Source organism: Pavona decussata, unplaced genomic scaffold (assembly GCF_977016875.1).
Source record: "Pavona decussata unplaced genomic scaffold, jaPavDecu1.1 SCAFFOLD_353, whole genome shotgun sequence".
Classification (NCBI taxonomy): domain Eukaryota; kingdom Metazoa; phylum Cnidaria; class Anthozoa; order Scleractinia; family Agariciidae; genus Pavona; species Pavona decussata.
The window spans coordinates 1,395,333-1,412,500 of NW_028145734.1; the positions used below are offsets into that span (position 1 = coordinate 1,395,333).

Sequence of the window (17,168 nt, forward strand, 5' to 3'; positions counted from 1 at the left end):
TGCTCCTTCTGTCTTCTTTTCCTTCTTCTCCTTCTTCATTCCGTCCATTTTCTTGTCTCCTTTTTTCTCCACCTTTACTGGTTTTCCACTCTTTACCATATCAGGCTTCATAGATTTGGGCTTTTCCTCCACTGCACTGTTTAACGCTGACTGAACTGGTTTTGAAGCTGGACTTAAATTCTCAGTTTTCACTTTCACTGCTGAATGCCTGTTGCAATCAGGACAGACGAGAAACAAGACAAAATGCCAAAATTTTGTTTTGAGAAATAATGCAACACCTTAAAGTACTACATGGATACAGTTACTGAAGTTGCATGGTTAGAACCATCATTCTGTTGTCTCTTGAGACAGATGGAGGCTGGCGAAATCACAGCAACAAGAAGGAAATGCTAAAATGCTTTCACTAAATATTTTATAACACAGTACAGTGTAACTGTACTCAAATGATTAAACCACTTTAAACAACATATATCTAGCCTACAAACGCAAACATACTGTACATGTATTTCCGGCTGTGGCTTCTCTCCGCTGAAAAATAATAAAAAATATTTTTTGGCGGAGAGAAACAACAGCCGGAAATACGTCTGCGTTCGCAGGCTACATATTATCAAGAGTGAAAGGAAAGCATGACTCAGTTACTTTAATTTGCATCATCACGGAACAGGATTTGGTTTACAGACTCCACAATGTGCAGGACCACAGCAAAGCACTGCTCAGTTGCTTTCATTTGCATGATCACATACATTAAAGGAAACCTCCACTTGCGAATCATGTTAATGTTACATTATTGAAAATACAATTTTCTTTGAAATTTCATTGGAAAACATGGAAATAATATTTCAGTGTCGGAAAAAACATGATTTGATTATCGGCTATTTTTGCTTTTAAATTTCCCGCGCACCGCCTTCTTGGTTTTCGTGACGTAATAAGGTTGCTCAATTGTTTTACACAAAAGAACTTCTGCTGAATAACAATAGTGGCAACCATTACATGTCATAAAATTCAAAATGGCTGCCCCCAGGAAATTCAAAAGCGAAAGTTGTCGATAATCATATCTAATTTTTAACACACTTGAATGTCATTTCTACGTTTTAGACAAAAATTTAGAATTTAGACACTATTTCCAACGCTTACCCGTCAATTTGTTGTGAGAGTGGAGGTTCCCTGTAAAGGATTTCTTCCCACAGACTCCCAAGCTAAAACCACTTTGTACAACACAATAAACAGTACGACAGGAATGCACTACATGTACATATGTAGTGGCTCTAATGAATGGAACGGTTTTCATTTACAGTTTTTAAACATCTTAAACAACTGTGAAACACACTGAACATGTACAAACCAACTTACTTAGCAGTGGTTCTGGCAGCCTAAAACAAGAACAGAATAACGTTATCAATGATCAGTAAACTTGCACTGAAAATAAAGCGATTCAACCACTGTTGTCATTGCCATTTGCCCTCTGATATTTTTTCCCTCCATTTCACATGTCTTCTGATTGTATTTCTTCTCTTTTTAAGGGGGGGGAGAGGGGGGCAGGGGCAGGGGGAAGGATTTACAATTTCAACCTGACAAATTGACATAAAACAACCCTGTGACACATACATGTAGTCATGAGCACCATTAAAGATCATAGTAATTCCTCCTTCTCACAATGTTTATAATTAAATTTTTTAACTAATCACAGGCGTGGGGAACAGGGTTCTCAGGATCCTTGATGCATGACTGTATATATTTTTAATAATTATATGCAACGTGTAGTCAACGTACAATGCAGGAAATAGCATTTTCAAGAACCTAGACTTGGAGGGAGAGAGGAGGAACAACTGCAATCTTGCCACAACTGCTATGACCTACTTCTTATTTCCTGGGATCTGTGCTTGACAGACACAAGTTGGTACATGCAGTGTTGTTCCAACACTTGCCACTTGCCAATGCATTTTTTGACCTATTTTTGGGATTGCAGCAACCCTAGGTTCCTTGGAAGGCAGTGTACTGTATCTCTATTTTATAAGTTACATGTAGCTCATAAAAATTAATGACGGTACTCACCAAGGGAACATCGTCATCATCATCACTTGCGGTGTGGCCTGAGAAAGTGGTGGATTTCTTTACCTGACCAACGATTAAAAAAAATAGGCAGTCTCAGACTGCATGTGTCTACTGCAGTACTGGTATAGAAATGTGATATAAAAGAATTGAAGAAAAGGGAAATAAGACTGAAATGAAAACGAAGAGGGAGGAGTGGAAATAGGATAGAGATAAAAAAAAATGGTTGTAAAAATGTTGCACAGAATACTGGTGAGTGGAGATTAAGCTGGTATCGTTTACCACAAACATTTTGTATGAAGAGAACTGTAACTTTATTCTAACATAAACAATATATTATATAATCTTACAACGTGAACCACAACTTTGTACTGAAAGCAATGCAGCAAAGTTCTAAACATAACTGAGCACTGAAAGCAAAGTTCTAATCTGAAACGTAGGCATAAAATGGAACAGAAACTGTTAATTAATCTATACTGAACTTATGAATGGCAAGTATCATTCTTTAACCCTTTGACTCCTGTTGTGTTTCCATAGTTTTCGCATAAATTAACTTTTTCCTAGAGCGGTTTTAATAAAATGCGCAGTAGATAAACAAATGTCGTTGGCTTCCAAAATTAACTGCATATTAAACTAGAATGATTAAACAAATGTTTTCTGGTGTAAAATAATATGGTGACCTATTAATCATTTGCCGAAAAACACAGTTGAACGCAAAAATTGCCACAATTCACGGCATGTTGATGAAGACCTTTGGCATATCAAATTTCAACCCGCTTATGCAAATTGTCCTCGATTACGCATTTGCAGCATTTGTCGCTTCTCAAACGCATATATGAATTGACAAAGGCACAAAAATCAACAAGAAGCTTTTCCAACAAAACATTTTATTGAGATAAACAATGCATTTGCTATTAGAGGCAGAAAACTTTCAGTTTTTTTTGCGTGCGTGCAAACACGCATGTAAAATTTGAAGACACTCTGTGTTTGTTCAAAGCGATCTCTTGCAGTAAATTCGGGCACCTTTGCGATGAAAATTACAGAAGTTACAGAATTCTGGTTCAAATCATCACTTAAACTATTTGTAAAAAGCAAATCAACATCGGAAAACATCATTTACCGTATTGTCGCCATTGTCCTGATCCGGAAAAACAATCACTTAGATCTCGGTCAGTCGAGGATTAGCGTCGGCTTTCGATAGGATTCCATTTGGGATTCCTGTGGCATTTACACTCTTACACTCTTTCACTCTTTCACTCAACCCGATGACATAGTGTCTACGCTTCTCTAGAAGCCGTAGACACAAAAAGTAATGTAATTAACTTTGCATCATTGGATCTTTATAAAATTGTGATGGCAACTGAAGAGATGGGGGCACATGTACAAATTAAAGGGCCCATGATGTTGAATTTTAGATGGATAATTTTTAGTTTTTATCATAGACATGACCACATTATAGGAAACTGATGCGCCTGAGTTTCTTAAATGTACTGTCACAGGCCATAATGCCAAAATTACGCAATTCAAAAGAAAATGAATAAATGCTTGTTTCTTCTTTTCTTAGGATTGCCCTAAGTTTTGGCATATGGACCGCAACAGTTACTTTGAGAAGCTTACGCAAGCGCTTAGCTAAGGTTTCGATAGGGGTGTTCGTTTAGCCCTAAATCTTGCTGAGTGCCGGAGACGCTCTTACTAGGGGGGTCCTAGGGCATGCTCTCCCAGAAATTTTTGAAAATCTTGTTTCCCAGAAACCTCATTTCCTGCATTTTGAGATCCAATTTAGGCAAATCACAACTTTGTTTTACAGCAGCTTTTTAACCTATATACATCATTTCAATGGCATAATTGTTTCCACTTAAACAAGAAACTTCAATGTACATTCTGCGCCCTGTTAAGTTCTGACCGCTATTCGATCTGCTGATAGTCATACACCAAGCCGGTAAACTGCATCATTCTCGGGTATAGGCCTTCGAACAAATTGACTATCTCGTCAAGATTGACAGGCATATCATATTTGATATGCAATAGGGCCATGGCGGACAGCCTACTCTCTCACATAGTACACCTTATGGAACGTTCACATTCACAAGTGAATTCTCAGGCGAACTTGTACGTAATTGCGCGTGAAACTCAACAAGGCTTGAACTATTAAGTTTGAAGTGAATCGCATTCAGAGAACAAAACGTATCGCAAAGCATGCTTTTCTATGGCTTTTACGGGCAGATGCGGTTTTACCGCAAAAATGAAACGTCATTAAAATTAACCTCCAAGGGTTCTTGACAATTGTTATTTTTACTGAGGATAAGACATAAGGCCTAAAGAACAGGTTTATATCTCTATTTTTCTTTGGTTTATGTATTTTAACCACAGGAACTTTATTTAAAAGTTTTTCTTCCGCCATTATTGATCTTCAAAGGGGGTTTGTTCGAACCCCTTGAAACCTCCCCCCCCCCCTCCTACGCGCCTGTTATGTTCATTTTGCGCCTGCAGTTTGGATGTACTTTTGATGAAGACCAATTCAACCATCAACCTAAAATTCTAGCTCCTCAATATTAGATGTGTACATATTAAGTGAAAATAAACCTTTCAAGGGGTTTGAAACCTGTGAGTCTCTTCGTGGCCCTCGCCACTTCACACCCTGACATAGTACACGTAATTGTCTTGTGATTATCACAACATTAAGAGATCTGTTTTAAGCTGTTCAAGGACACATGATTCCAACTGAAGTTACCAGTAATTCATTTTTAAGAAGCAAAAGTATCAAATTAAAAGAACGTCTTTCACATTTGTGGCACATTATTTCGGAACTTCATATTTTTTATTATGAAAGGTGTTTGTCATCGTGGTTTAAAATGATAGATGAATTAATCGTTTGTCTCACAATTGAGTCACAAAGATGTGGATCGGGACGTTTTGACCGCTATACTGCTGGTCTTAATCAGGCGATGGTGTCGGCTGATTGCGTGACAGTATAAGTAGCACCTTGGTTTGTGTTGATTGGTGCGTTTCGATCCTCTCTTAGGCTGTTGTTGATTGGAGGATTTCGAAACGCACCAATCAACACAAAACAAGGTGCTACTTATACTGTCACGCAATCAGTCGACACCATCGCCTGATGAAGACCAGCAGTATAGCGGTCGAAACGTCGCGATCCACATCTTTGTGATTCATATTTTTTGTTAATCTGGTACTACTACTAAGGCCTAGTTCATACATCACATTTCAGTCTAATACACATGTAATGCAGACGAAATTAATACCAGAAATTAAATTCGTCAGTAAATCGTGGAATTAAATTCGTCCAGAAGTCTTATCCGTCTGGGGCAGATGGATAAAATGTCTGAAATGCATGTGAGTTCAGACGTCGTAGTTCAGACGCATCGAATTAAATGCTTAAATTTGAAAATACATTAACATAATATCAATCCGTTGTGAAATACATCATTCAATATGATGAAGATGGCGGCTGGTGAGCGGTTAAAAAACAGGCTGAATTGCTACGCTAAACCCTAACCCAGTACTAATTACTGCTTATTGTTTGTTGCTAACTTAAGCGGATTGCATTAAACAAAACATGAAAAGAAAAGAAGGCCTAGTTAGAGTGTACATGCACGTACATTATTATAAGTAGATATTATAACTAGAATCAGCCCCAACAACTGAACAAGCATGTACATATCAATTTTTAAAAACAAGGCCTGCAAAGTTGTCATGTCCATTGTAATGTATGCATGTATGCCTACAACATGTACTTTTTAAACAAATATAAAGTGTGAGTACGTGCATCTAGAGCTGTAGCTATTTGGCTGATACTACTCTTGAGAAGGAGTTTAAAGGAAACAAATCCATTTCTTAGGTTAACAATTTACTGAGATGTGAGCACCTTGATCAGTCAATTTTAATAAATAAAAAAGATTGCTAAATTCAGTTTTCCCTTGTTGCAGCCTTTATTTTTGTTTAGACTGCGAATTCCTGATGGCAACAGTAAGAAAAAAGCTTACCGGTGTCATTGTTTCCTTCTTTACATTAACCATTGGAGAAACATGGCTTTTGACTGGAGAGGCTTTCCTTACAGGTGATTTGTTCGGCACCTGTTTCGCAAATGAATTGACATGAGGCTTGTACTGGCCGTCTGCATTCAGCTTAACTGGTTTGCCTGGATTCTGTTTTGACCTAAATAAGAAATAATACAGTAAGAGTAAGCTGAACATTGTGAGAGAAAGTGATGTTATATTTTAGGCCTGGTGAGTAAACAATAGATGTATTTTTTTCAGGTACTTACACACATGACACATGAGGGGTTTTTGTGGCTTAAAACGTAACATCACATTTTTTCATTGACATTCAAATCCTAGCAGTATGCAGGATGCCCGAATTCCTTGGTGACTTTCTCTGCAAACAGCCACCATATTGGGTCTAGGTTTAGCATGTTCAGAGCCCACTCAAACACCACTGCCGATCAAAAGTGATGAAGCCTCATCAGAAAAGGTTGGTTTGGTTCAGGTTATAGTTACTGTAGTTCACACTTTCCATTTTATACAAGCTGGGGGAAACTCGAACCACCTTTTAGGAAGGTCCGAGCCTGGGTAAAAATGGTAGGAGTACACCAGCTTAGTCAAAATGGGCAGTGCAAATGAGTACCAACTTTTTTTCTGTGGTGTAAATGGGCCTTTAGTAAGTGCTTGGTGTCAAGATGTCCATGCGAGGGGTAAATTGAGCCGTAAAATTGTAACTTTTAAAATGCAGCAAATCAACTAAACTGCGGTGTGGTGAAACAAACGGTGACTGCAGAGCTTGGCCAGTTTCCAAAATTGCAGAGATCGTATGGCACAGCTGATGCCCCTCTCCACTCCAGCGGTAAATATCAAACTAACAGCTGAAGAAGATCCAAAAATAACCCCAAAAAATAACACTGCTGCATTTACGATTATTTTAGCCAAGCAAATACAGCTGACTATAAACACAATTTTTTGCGAAGACTAAACGAAACGTGAATTTTTGAACTTAAAGCACGTCACCAGAAACCACCCTCCCCCTCCCCGAAAGGAGCCATTGTTACGCCGAAACCTTACTTCAAATATCAACCGCATTCGGACCATCAAAAGAAACAAAATGTCCGTTGGATGATTGAACAGATTCACGTTGCGTACCTTTCACCATCCTGCGTGCGACAGAATCAGCATATCCAACGATTGAAATCCGGCCAACATGATGGTAAAAAGAACAGAGAATTAATTCACACAACAACTTCGAGAAAAAAAATGAAACGAATGAGAATCAACTTCGCGATAAAATGCAACGATCGAATCGCGAAAGCTTTGGTGAGTGAAATTATTAAAAGATGACTTACGTGTGAGGATGCAAGCTTGATCTTTTTCTTGTCGGGTCCTACAGAATAAGTCGAAGATTGGAGAGATTATCATTCTACAGTAATCGTGTTTTTTCTAGTCGGAAAGTTGACGGACACCAGGAAACAAAATATTTTTAAGGTTCTCTTTGTCAGCGAGGTTTATAAAAGACGAAAGGGGTTAACCATTCTCTATTATTAAATTAGACTATATCTCTTCTCAAGGAGAGACGAGTAAAAAATATCAAGGAAATTTTTAGCACTTAACGAGTTTATTTCTAAGGACTGTAAACGTCTGAAAATTTGGCAGCGGTCAATAATAACAAAACGCTGCGGAAACAATTTACGATCGATCGGCAAAATGAACACGAAATCGACATCAAGGAAATCTTTTCATGTTCTCCCGCGGGGCTCGCGTGAGTTGCAAAACCAACCTGATCTAGAAAGTCACTGCCGATTTATTGGTTTGAAAGCTGAATCCTAAATAAAAGATGATCGTAAGAGAAGAAGATTAACTTCTTAGCAATATGGGCAGGGGCAGATAGCTGGCATGCCAAGCAATGGGGGCCGAATAAAAAGCTCACATGTGCTCGGGTGTTCAAAGACAAATTCAACTTGACCCTTCTAGCAATATAGAGAAGGAAACATTCTCTATATTGGTTTTGATTACAATGACATGAGTGCCTTAAACTTCACTAACCTTCAGGGGGAAAGAGAAGGCACAATAAATCACTGTAATATATCAATGCGAGTTTGGATTGGTATGTATTGATTCAAGAACTGAATGAGCGGTCGACCTTAGCTTACCTCCGTTCTCGACAGCCGGCTTTTGTTTTCTCTGCGCCTGAGACAGAATAAAATCGCGATTGCATTTCAGTTTAGCGAGAACTGTTTGACGATCGATAGCTGACATTTCTGAAACAGGTCACATAATCCGCAGCGAGATATTTTCAACAGAAAAGCGAATTGGTACTCACCAAAGGAACGTCATCACCAGATTCATTCGCCGACTGCAAGAAATATATTGTTCTTTAGACTCAAAACCTCAAACGAAGCACGGAAAAAATCCCCAGACAGAGAAGAAACATTCATTAAATTAATCTACATAAAAATATTTTGAGAATGATTCTTACTTGTTTCACTTGGGTGAGATATTGGGTGGTTTCTCCGTTCATTCTGGCTTGAAATTTGCACGAAATTTTTCTAAGTGTCGATTCCCAACGAAAAGCATTGGACAAAGAAAACGCTAAGTCCCCACTAACAGCTAGTACGCAGGCGCAAACACCACGTGATCAATGTTCCAAGTGCCCCAGTGGGGACCCCAGAGGAATTAAAATCTGCATAACTCGATTGAAAAAAGAAAATTGGCTTCCTATTTTCGTTATTACTATTTTCGTAATTTTTTGCGAATCTCTTAATTATACAAGTTTCGAAATTTAAATCGAAAAAAATATGCAAAGTGTATATTTTTGTCTTTATTTTCCCTCGCACAAATGCTGCTCGGCCTTTTTACTCATGACTGGCAGATTCAATTCATCCAATTTAATATTCCAATACCACCAAAGTTTTTAAAACCAACGAAGTTTATTCCGGATGATTTTTAGGTCATTTACGCGAAATTTCTGTTTCACATCACGATATCTTCAGACTTCCGGCTTATCGTTCCAAGTGTCCGCAGCTGCCGGATTAAGAACTAACCAAGAAAAAAATGACGTACAATTGCAACTGAACTGAAAGAATAAAACAGGATAAAATGATTAGCCTCACAGTTTTATTTTTCCCAGGTATTTCGCAGGCCAAAATTAATTTCCTTCGTATTTGATTTGCCATAATCTCGCCCACAAGTCGCGCTAGGCCGGCTCAGTAAAATAAGTTACGGCTCAGACTCGACCACAAAGAAAAACAACACCCTAGAAAGCTACTGAAAAGCTCTGTCGCCGGCTGTTGTTTTCCTTGTATGCTTCACTCAGGGAGATTCTTTCGGTGGAATATCTGTTAAGAAAGACACTTCCGGGGCATCAGAACCTCGGCTTAAATTGGAAAGAAGAGCGTTCTCTTTAGCAAAAGCGGTCACCTCAAACTTATTGTTATAAAAAAGGGCTGGCTAGCATTTCCGGAAAGCCAACAGCAGCCCGTAAATTCCAGTCGGGGGAAAAGGCGTTCCACTCCCTAAAATTTTCGGCAACTTAAATTTACGGATAAAGAATCGGAACAGATAAAACTGTGTGGTTAGTTTACACAAATTTGCCTTTTAAAAAGGCCGTAAAAATGACGTGAGAATGTAGGAAACAACATTTTGACTGTTTTGCCTTTTGTTCTCGTTGGATACCCCAGTCCGTTCCGAGAGCATTCGCTTTCGAATCTTAAACTCCTCGCGTGTCTCAATCCTTCCGTCCCGAATTTTTCTGAGATCCTTTGCAGTTAAAAATTACAGTCGAAAACTAATCTTTATTGAGGAAATCAATTTCAATAATAAGTGATTTACAAAAGAGTCCTCGAAAATTAAAAAGAACAAAAAAAAAAAAAAAGAAAAAGAAAGACTAATATATGAATATATAAAAATTAGACTAAAGACTATTTACATTTCTTAACACTCTTTTAAAACTAGCTAATGGTGGGCTTTGTCTGATTGAAAGGTCCAATTTATTCCAATCGTTTGAGGCAACCTTGAAAACAGAGATTTAAAAACGTGTTTACGACAATTCGCGTTTACGTTTTCTTGAGTACATAAATGAGAATAGTGCAAAAATAATTCTAACCTTTGATGCTAACGCAAAGCTACTCAATTTTACTGAGAAACTGAAAACAGCGAACGGCAAATATAAGGTAAACATGGTCACGTGGTCGTTTCTGTCGTTTGCCGTTTGCCGTAATGTAAAGTATCAAGATTTGTATTTCACTTTATTTAATTTGTTTGGCCAAAACTGACACAGGGATAGAACAATCAAGGATTCAACAAACGCAAAGTTAACCGTCGCCTTCAGTTTGTTGGTACTTTCAGGACCATGCAGGTGTCATTCTAATCTTGTAACACTGAACTCCATTCTAATCGTCTTCTTAGTCTCCTTTTTTGTTTTATTTTTTTTGTTTGTTTGTTTTTATTGTTGTTGTTCGCCTTATTTGTTTGATTTTTTTTATAATGATAATGGTACCAAAGCAAATGTAGCCAATTCTATTGATAAACAGGGCGGCTCCCGCTACTAAATCAAACCAAATCCAATGAAGTAGGAAGAGGCTCTGTGGGTGGCAGAACCCTATTATCACTGCCTGTAGCCCAGACAAAGAGGCAGTTTTCCGGAATAAAATTTCGGAAATTTTGGGCAAATTTCGTGAGGTCTTCCTAACGTTCCAGTAGTATAGACTGCGAGAAGTTTCTCTTTTGCTCTAAAATCGGCGGGGAAGAAGGCAAAATACTGAACGAGCACGGTCGATATCCGAGGGACGCGTCACAAATGCGAGCGGCGAAGCCTCGAGTAAACGGGTGCAGAGGGAAATGGCTCGAAAAAAACACTTATATAGCGATAAACCTGACAGAATTTAGCCTCATGTATTCGCTCATAACCTGAGTATCAGGCCTTCCCCCCTCCCTCCCCCCCTCCCGCCGAAAAGCCTGATACTCAGGCTAAACACAAACCGTTGATTTAGGTCACATGACGCCGAAGCCTGTACCCACAGTGTCTCAAAACGGTAACCGCATATACTTCAAAGAGCACTCCTTGTACAAAGAAGCCAAGTGATGCAGACTATTTATCGTCCAAAATATACTGAAAAAATAACAGACCCTTGGGATGTAAGGGGTTAAATAAAGGTGCGCGACTAAAGTTTTACGCTGTGTTGGCCGCTTGATCTCTCCTCCTTTAGATTAATTTAGTTTATTGTTTCCATTTATAGTGGGTGTACTATGGACTGAGCTCAACAGAGCCCTGTCAGATTACACCGTCGTTTTTTATTTTTTTTTTTTCAAATTAGGAGCGCAAAGGTCATTTCTTTATTATGAATTCTGTGGCCTTGCTTCCTTACTCTCTCTCTCTCTCTCATCCCCCACCCCTCATAGTCCGTTTTTTCACTCTCGTCCCAATTTCCGCGCGTTCAAACAGCGAAAAAAGCACAAAGTCCCACGGAAACACGTACAGCCAAAAGTTTGGTTTAGAAAGCTCGTTACGACTACAAGAGCTGCTATCCTGCGTAGTACCTGTACCAAAACAGAAGCTTAGTCGCCATGGATATTGGGTACTGTACACAAAAAAAGTATACTGTAGAAAATAAAAGGAAATTGTTTCCTATATTCCCACATCGTTTATGGCCTTTTTTTTTTAAAAAAAAGGCAAACAGTAATTGTCAAGCTTTTAATCTTCCGCGGGTATAGTAGCACGGCTCACAATATGACCAGCTCCCAGTTGGCTTGATAGCTTAGTTGGTAGGGCACTGCACCGGCATCGCAGAAGACATGGGTTCGAATCTCTTCAAGCCTGAAGTTTTTCCGGCTTTCCGTTTCGCAACTGTTTAAGCAGACATGTTGGAATATACAACACGGTTTTTATTATGTACTAAACCGCTTAATTCAAAGAGAACCAATCAAGCTGAACATGATAATGAAAAGTTGACGAATTTTGATCACAAATTGACCCATCAGAATTTAAAGATATCATAGCGTTTCGTCGATCTGGATCAATACTGTCTAATGCAAACTTGAAAATTTGTGTTATTTATAAAACGAACAAAACTATCTATATCTTTGTTTCATGTCTGTCTTTCATGTCTTTTCATGACCAATGGTTTTTGTACTGCATGACTGCTACTATTTTGTGCCTAGCTCTTGTTTGCCTAGCTTCTCAGAACTGCCTTTGCACGCGTTATTTGTTTCGTTTGAAGATGGCTAAACCAAATCTCCACTTCCCTTACGAAGAGACAACACTTTTTCGACTACGCAATTGAACCATTTTCTCTAATCCCTTTCTTATATGTCTCCTCAATTATAAAGCTTGGTGGCAGAGAATTGATTGCTGATTTTTGTCGCACTGAGGCACGTCATGAAATCGAGGTTACGCGTTCAAATTCCCCACCCCGGGAAGACTAAGATTATCAACTTTCTACCCCCGGGCAAGACAAAGGAGTCAAATGCCCTGGGAGGGGGGATGTTGAAGCTTCGATTTGACCGGTTCGTAATAGACCCTTCTCCAAAATGGCGGCAACAGATTTGAATGAGTTAAACTTGAACTGAATGAAAAACTGATACCAGCACTGAAAAGAGCACCTTTACGTTAGTAACCTTGCAAAGTTTAAGCGTATTAGGTGTTATATCAGCTTAGGAAATGTAAGATGAAATTTGACAAATTTACAGACGTTTGTATGACTGGGGGTTTACGTCACACCCCCAGTCATACAAAGGTCTGTAAATTTGTCATTTTTCAACTTACATTTTCTCAGCTGATATTACACCTGATATGCTGAGTGCTCTTTCTAGTGCTGGTATACGTTTTTAATTTTAACTTTTTTGCATTTTCGGTTGCCATTTTGGAGAAGGGCCTATTGCCCCAACGAAAACAAAAGGAATTAGTTCCCCTCCCCACACTCCTCCACCTCGATCCGATTACTCCTGCTGCAGAGGCTAACCTGAATGCACCGACTTCATCAGCTGGGTAATAAGCAAATCAAATTAATTATTCACAAGCAATTATTCCCGTTCCAGAAGGAGGGCCAGATAGTTGGGGCGAGGGAAAGTCAAAACGGGCGTTGCCCGGGGGAGGGGGGGAAGCACTCCCCCATAAGGGCTATACGGGGACGTGCCGCTAGATAGGGTACGGTTTTTGGCCCCTCTGCCCTGAATAGGGTATATAATTTCAAGCGAGTCTGTCCTGGACCCGTCCTAGAGAGGGTATGGCTGCAAGACTGTCGTCGACTGATTTGGCAATCCGAAATCAGAGACGTTTGTCTGTATTTGTTTTAGTGAACAATGCTTCACGTCAACTAAGTTTCACCTAAGGTTCACCGCTGTTAATGCGAAATTTTGGGATTTTTCGCCATCACTTCTTGGTAATGTATTATTTTATCTGTTATGATTGGTGTTCGCGTTTCGATGCGTGGAACATCAGGTCCAGTAAGTGACAGTGGGTCTTTAATGTGGTTACTATTGTCAATAAACACTTGTCTAAAACAAGAACTGGATGTTGTCCTTTGTCCTAAATAGGGTCTTAAAACAGAGGGCGTTGTCTTTCGTCCTGAACAAGGTCAGGGTTTTCAAACCAGCAGCGGTACCCCTATACCCAAACAGAGGTTAAGTACCCCCCCCCCCCTCCCGATGGGGCGTCGGGTGTTTTGTCTTTCTCTTCCCCTACCATCAGCCCCTTGGTCGGAAGTCGGAAGTCGGAAGTCGGAAGTCGGAAGTCGGAAGTCGGAAGTCGGAAGTCCGAATCCAAAGTCCGAAGTCGAAAGTTCGTACTTTACACAAACAGGCATAATCGGTTACATCCCGCCAAAAATGCACAAGTGTTTCCGGCTCGTTTCCGGCAGTTTTACATAATTCTGAGTGTTTGGTAATCATAAAAGCTCCAAAGGTTAGTATATATTTGTGTGCAGGACGGTGAAGCTGGTATGCAGAGAACGTTGATCAACGTTTGCACGGTCCATACCGGTGTTGTTTATAAAAGGTAGGGTGTACATGTCGTCTTATATAAAATGCATACTGTTTAGTTCTGTGTAAGTTTCAGTACCTGGTAATTCTCACCAACTTTTACTTGTACTGTACAGAGAATTCTTTTAAGCTTGTTTAAAATTAAATTAGGAACCGTGTAATGTGCTGAAGTGGTTGCATAATCGCAGGCTTGTTCCTCCCAACATGTTTATACTGTTCGGAGACCTTCGGACCAAAGGCAGCAGCATTTAGGTTTAACGTGATATTCTTTGTGTGACACCTAACCTACAACCAGAATGTTGTTCGGAATGGCCTGCACGTTGCGACAACAGACATGCCCTCAAGCCAATATAATTCTATGAAACTCCAGAGAGTTTTAAGCCCCCAATTGTTTTGATCTGACAAATAGTTAAGGGTTTCCTTGATATTCTGGGCTAGCTCATCACACCCCAAAATAATTCAGGGGGCACCCTCCTCTTATATATATGGTGCACAATTCCATAAATATATAGCTAGCTTACAAGAAGATCCTGCAAGAATATTGAAGTGCAAGCAAGTGTAATGTTTGGTATGATCTCCCTTTAGGCAAAGTCTCCAGAAAACCATGAGGAGAATGACTCAGTCATTTTATGACTTCACAGCCCAGAACCTAAAAGGAGAAGAGATCAGCTTCTCAAAATACAAAGGGAAAGTAGTGCTGATTGAAAATGTAGCATCTCTCTGAGGCACAACTGTCAGGGATTTTACCCAGGTGTGTACACATAGTGCTGTAGTTATTTGGCTATAAGGCAGTCACTTTTGTTATAAGATGGACCTGGCCCAAATTAAGAAAATTGCCATGTCAAGTTCCTAAATGGAAAGTTTTGTGAAAATACTCAGTTATAAGATACACATTATAAATTTTGATGATTCTCCCTTACTCAACAAGTGAGCAAATTCTGTTAATGCATGCTAAGTAAAGCGAAAAGTAACTTTTTAACGATAAATGCACAAACAAACTAAATAAACAATTGCCACTGGTGATTGCATACTGACGTCAATCTGACCTCGCGGGAAACACGCTTGTTTTTTTTACATGTTTCATAAATATTTAATGATCTGAAGTTTGGTTTAAATATGACTTATTCTCAGCTGATCAAATGTGTCTCAACTGAAAACTTGCTCAGTTCGTATACCAAATAGGTTTACAGAAATATTTCTCTATAAGAGATACCACAAGTCTGGCACCAATTTTCCATGAGAGAACATAGGCAGTATAGTAACCAAGCAGGCCAGACTTTGCTTGGGTCTGTTTGTGTTATGAATATCACAGCCATGCTGAAAGCCTTGACAATAGCCTGTTTCAGGCATTGAGATAGTGAGAAGCAATGCAAAGAAAACTGTGACATGCGGGAATGATAGGATGATAAATAGGTGGAGAGACTTGGGAGAGAAGGGGAAGAAGCCTCTCCCACCCAGTCTCTTTAAATTTTTTTTGCCACACTCCACTACAAATGCCTTGGACAGGCTACTTTTACAAATTTATTGTAAGCTTGATCTGAGGGGCTCCTGCCTAGTATAACTTAATCTAAATGATTGACTGATTGTAATTGATTGATTCATTGATTAGTTAAAAGAGTTACAGCCTTGATTTTGTTATGGTGGTGATTCCAACTCTCAAACCTGGTGCAACACCATACCCAGCCAGGACTGACAAGTCTTTGAAGATTGCTCACAACAGTCTTCTGTCTGAGAAACAATGATAATAAAAATAATACTAATAATATTTTATGACTAGATACATATATTTTAGATGTAGTAGGCTATGAGTACCACATTGTTTTGAAGTTTTAAAACTGCAAATGTGTTCCACAGTCAGTCATGTCAAATGCCCATTTGCCGACAGAGAAAAGTTGGCGAGAACAGAGACAAGTTTTAGTCGTCACCAACAGTTATAGAATATAGAATAGAATTTTAGATATAAAATATGAAAACGACTTTCACTCACCAGCAATTAATTTATGATTGATAATTTTACATGAAGATTTGCATTTATTTAATAAAGAGGACTGCATCATGTGGCACAGCCTTTGCTCCTCTTTCACATGCCATTTTCACAGCTCTTGAAGCAAGGAGTCCATAATTCTCGATGCTGTGGCAGTGTAGCCTAGATGCCACTAATGGTGATTTGAGATTTAAAGTACAAAGTTTGCTTTTGTTTGCTTGGTTTTCTCATGGATGACTGTCCCTTCTTTTAACATTGTTTTCACCTTCTATTTGTTCAGATGAACGAGCTCACGGATAAGTACGGTGCAAAGGGGCTTGTTATTCTGGGTTTTCCCTGCAATCAGTTTGGTCATCAGGAGAATGGCTCTGGCGATGAGATTCTCAACACCCTGAAGTATGTGCGCCCTGGGAATGGCTTTGAACCCAAGATCGAGATGTTCAACAAAGTGTCGGTAAATGGCAGTGGGGTGCATCCCCTCTTTGTCTACCTTAAAGAAAAAATGCCACGCCCTCATGATGGTGGGGGACTGCTGATGAAAGATCCCAAGTCCATAATCTGGAGTCCGGTGCTTAGATCTGATGTGGCTTGGAATTTTGAGAAGTTTTTGATCGATTCAAATGGTGTGCCATTTAAGCGTTACAGCCGTTATTTTCTCACCACCAACATCGCACCTGATATTGAGAAACTGTTGGCTGAGAGTTAATGTTGCAAATAGAACAATGAGATAGTCTGCTTGGCTTAGTATGCAAAAAAATAGTGAAACTTAGGCCATTTTTAAAATGGTGTTCACTTTTTTATTCTCATCTTCTTCATGTCATTAGACTATTGGTGTGTGGAAAGCAGATTGGAAGGAGTAGGGCAGTTGGACTTAGGAAATTTGTTTGTTTAAGGCTGTGTATATGATGGCATACATGTAAATATGTTTGTGTGTGCTTGATGTTGAACAAGACAGCCTTGGAATAAAGTCAGTTAATGGGAGGGAAGAAGGCATGTGTGTGTAACTCCATTGTAGATTGCAAAAAATAAAGGATAGTTGATTTTGCTGTCAAGATGTTTAAATGACTTGTTTTTTTTTCTTTTAATGATGATGATGATGATGATTATTTTTACTGAAAATAATAATAATAATCATCATCATCATCATCATCATCATC

The 17,168-nt window shown here is 39.1% G+C and overlaps 1 long non-coding RNA gene and 1 pseudogene across 3 annotated transcripts; one reads left to right on the forward strand and one right to left on the reverse strand.

Annotated features, from left to right (window-relative positions):
• Window positions 1–7,197: 7,197 nt before the first annotated feature.
• On the reverse strand, window positions 7,198–8,652 carry LOC146453118 (uncharacterized). The gene is made up of 5 exons (XR_014859564.1): window positions 8,530–8,652; window positions 8,374–8,406; window positions 8,204–8,240; window positions 7,400–7,437; window positions 7,198–7,210 (listed from the first exon to the last, which is right to left on the reverse strand). It is a non-coding gene; the product is annotated as an uncharacterized LOC146453118 (long non-coding RNA).
• Window positions 8,653–13,843: 5,191 nt separating this feature from the next.
• LOC146453119 (glutathione peroxidase 1-like) lies at window positions 13,844–17,063 on the forward strand (annotated as a pseudogene). Of its 2 annotated transcripts, none has more exons than XR_014859565.1 (3): window positions 13,844–14,043; window positions 14,613–14,778; window positions 16,292–17,063. The product of XR_014859565.1 is annotated as a glutathione peroxidase 1-like, transcript variant X1 (transcript). The 2 variants fall into 2 exon arrangements; XR_014859566.1 differs by having other exon boundaries at window positions 13,862–13,950.
• The last annotated feature ends 105 nt before the right edge of the window (window positions 17,064–17,168 follow it).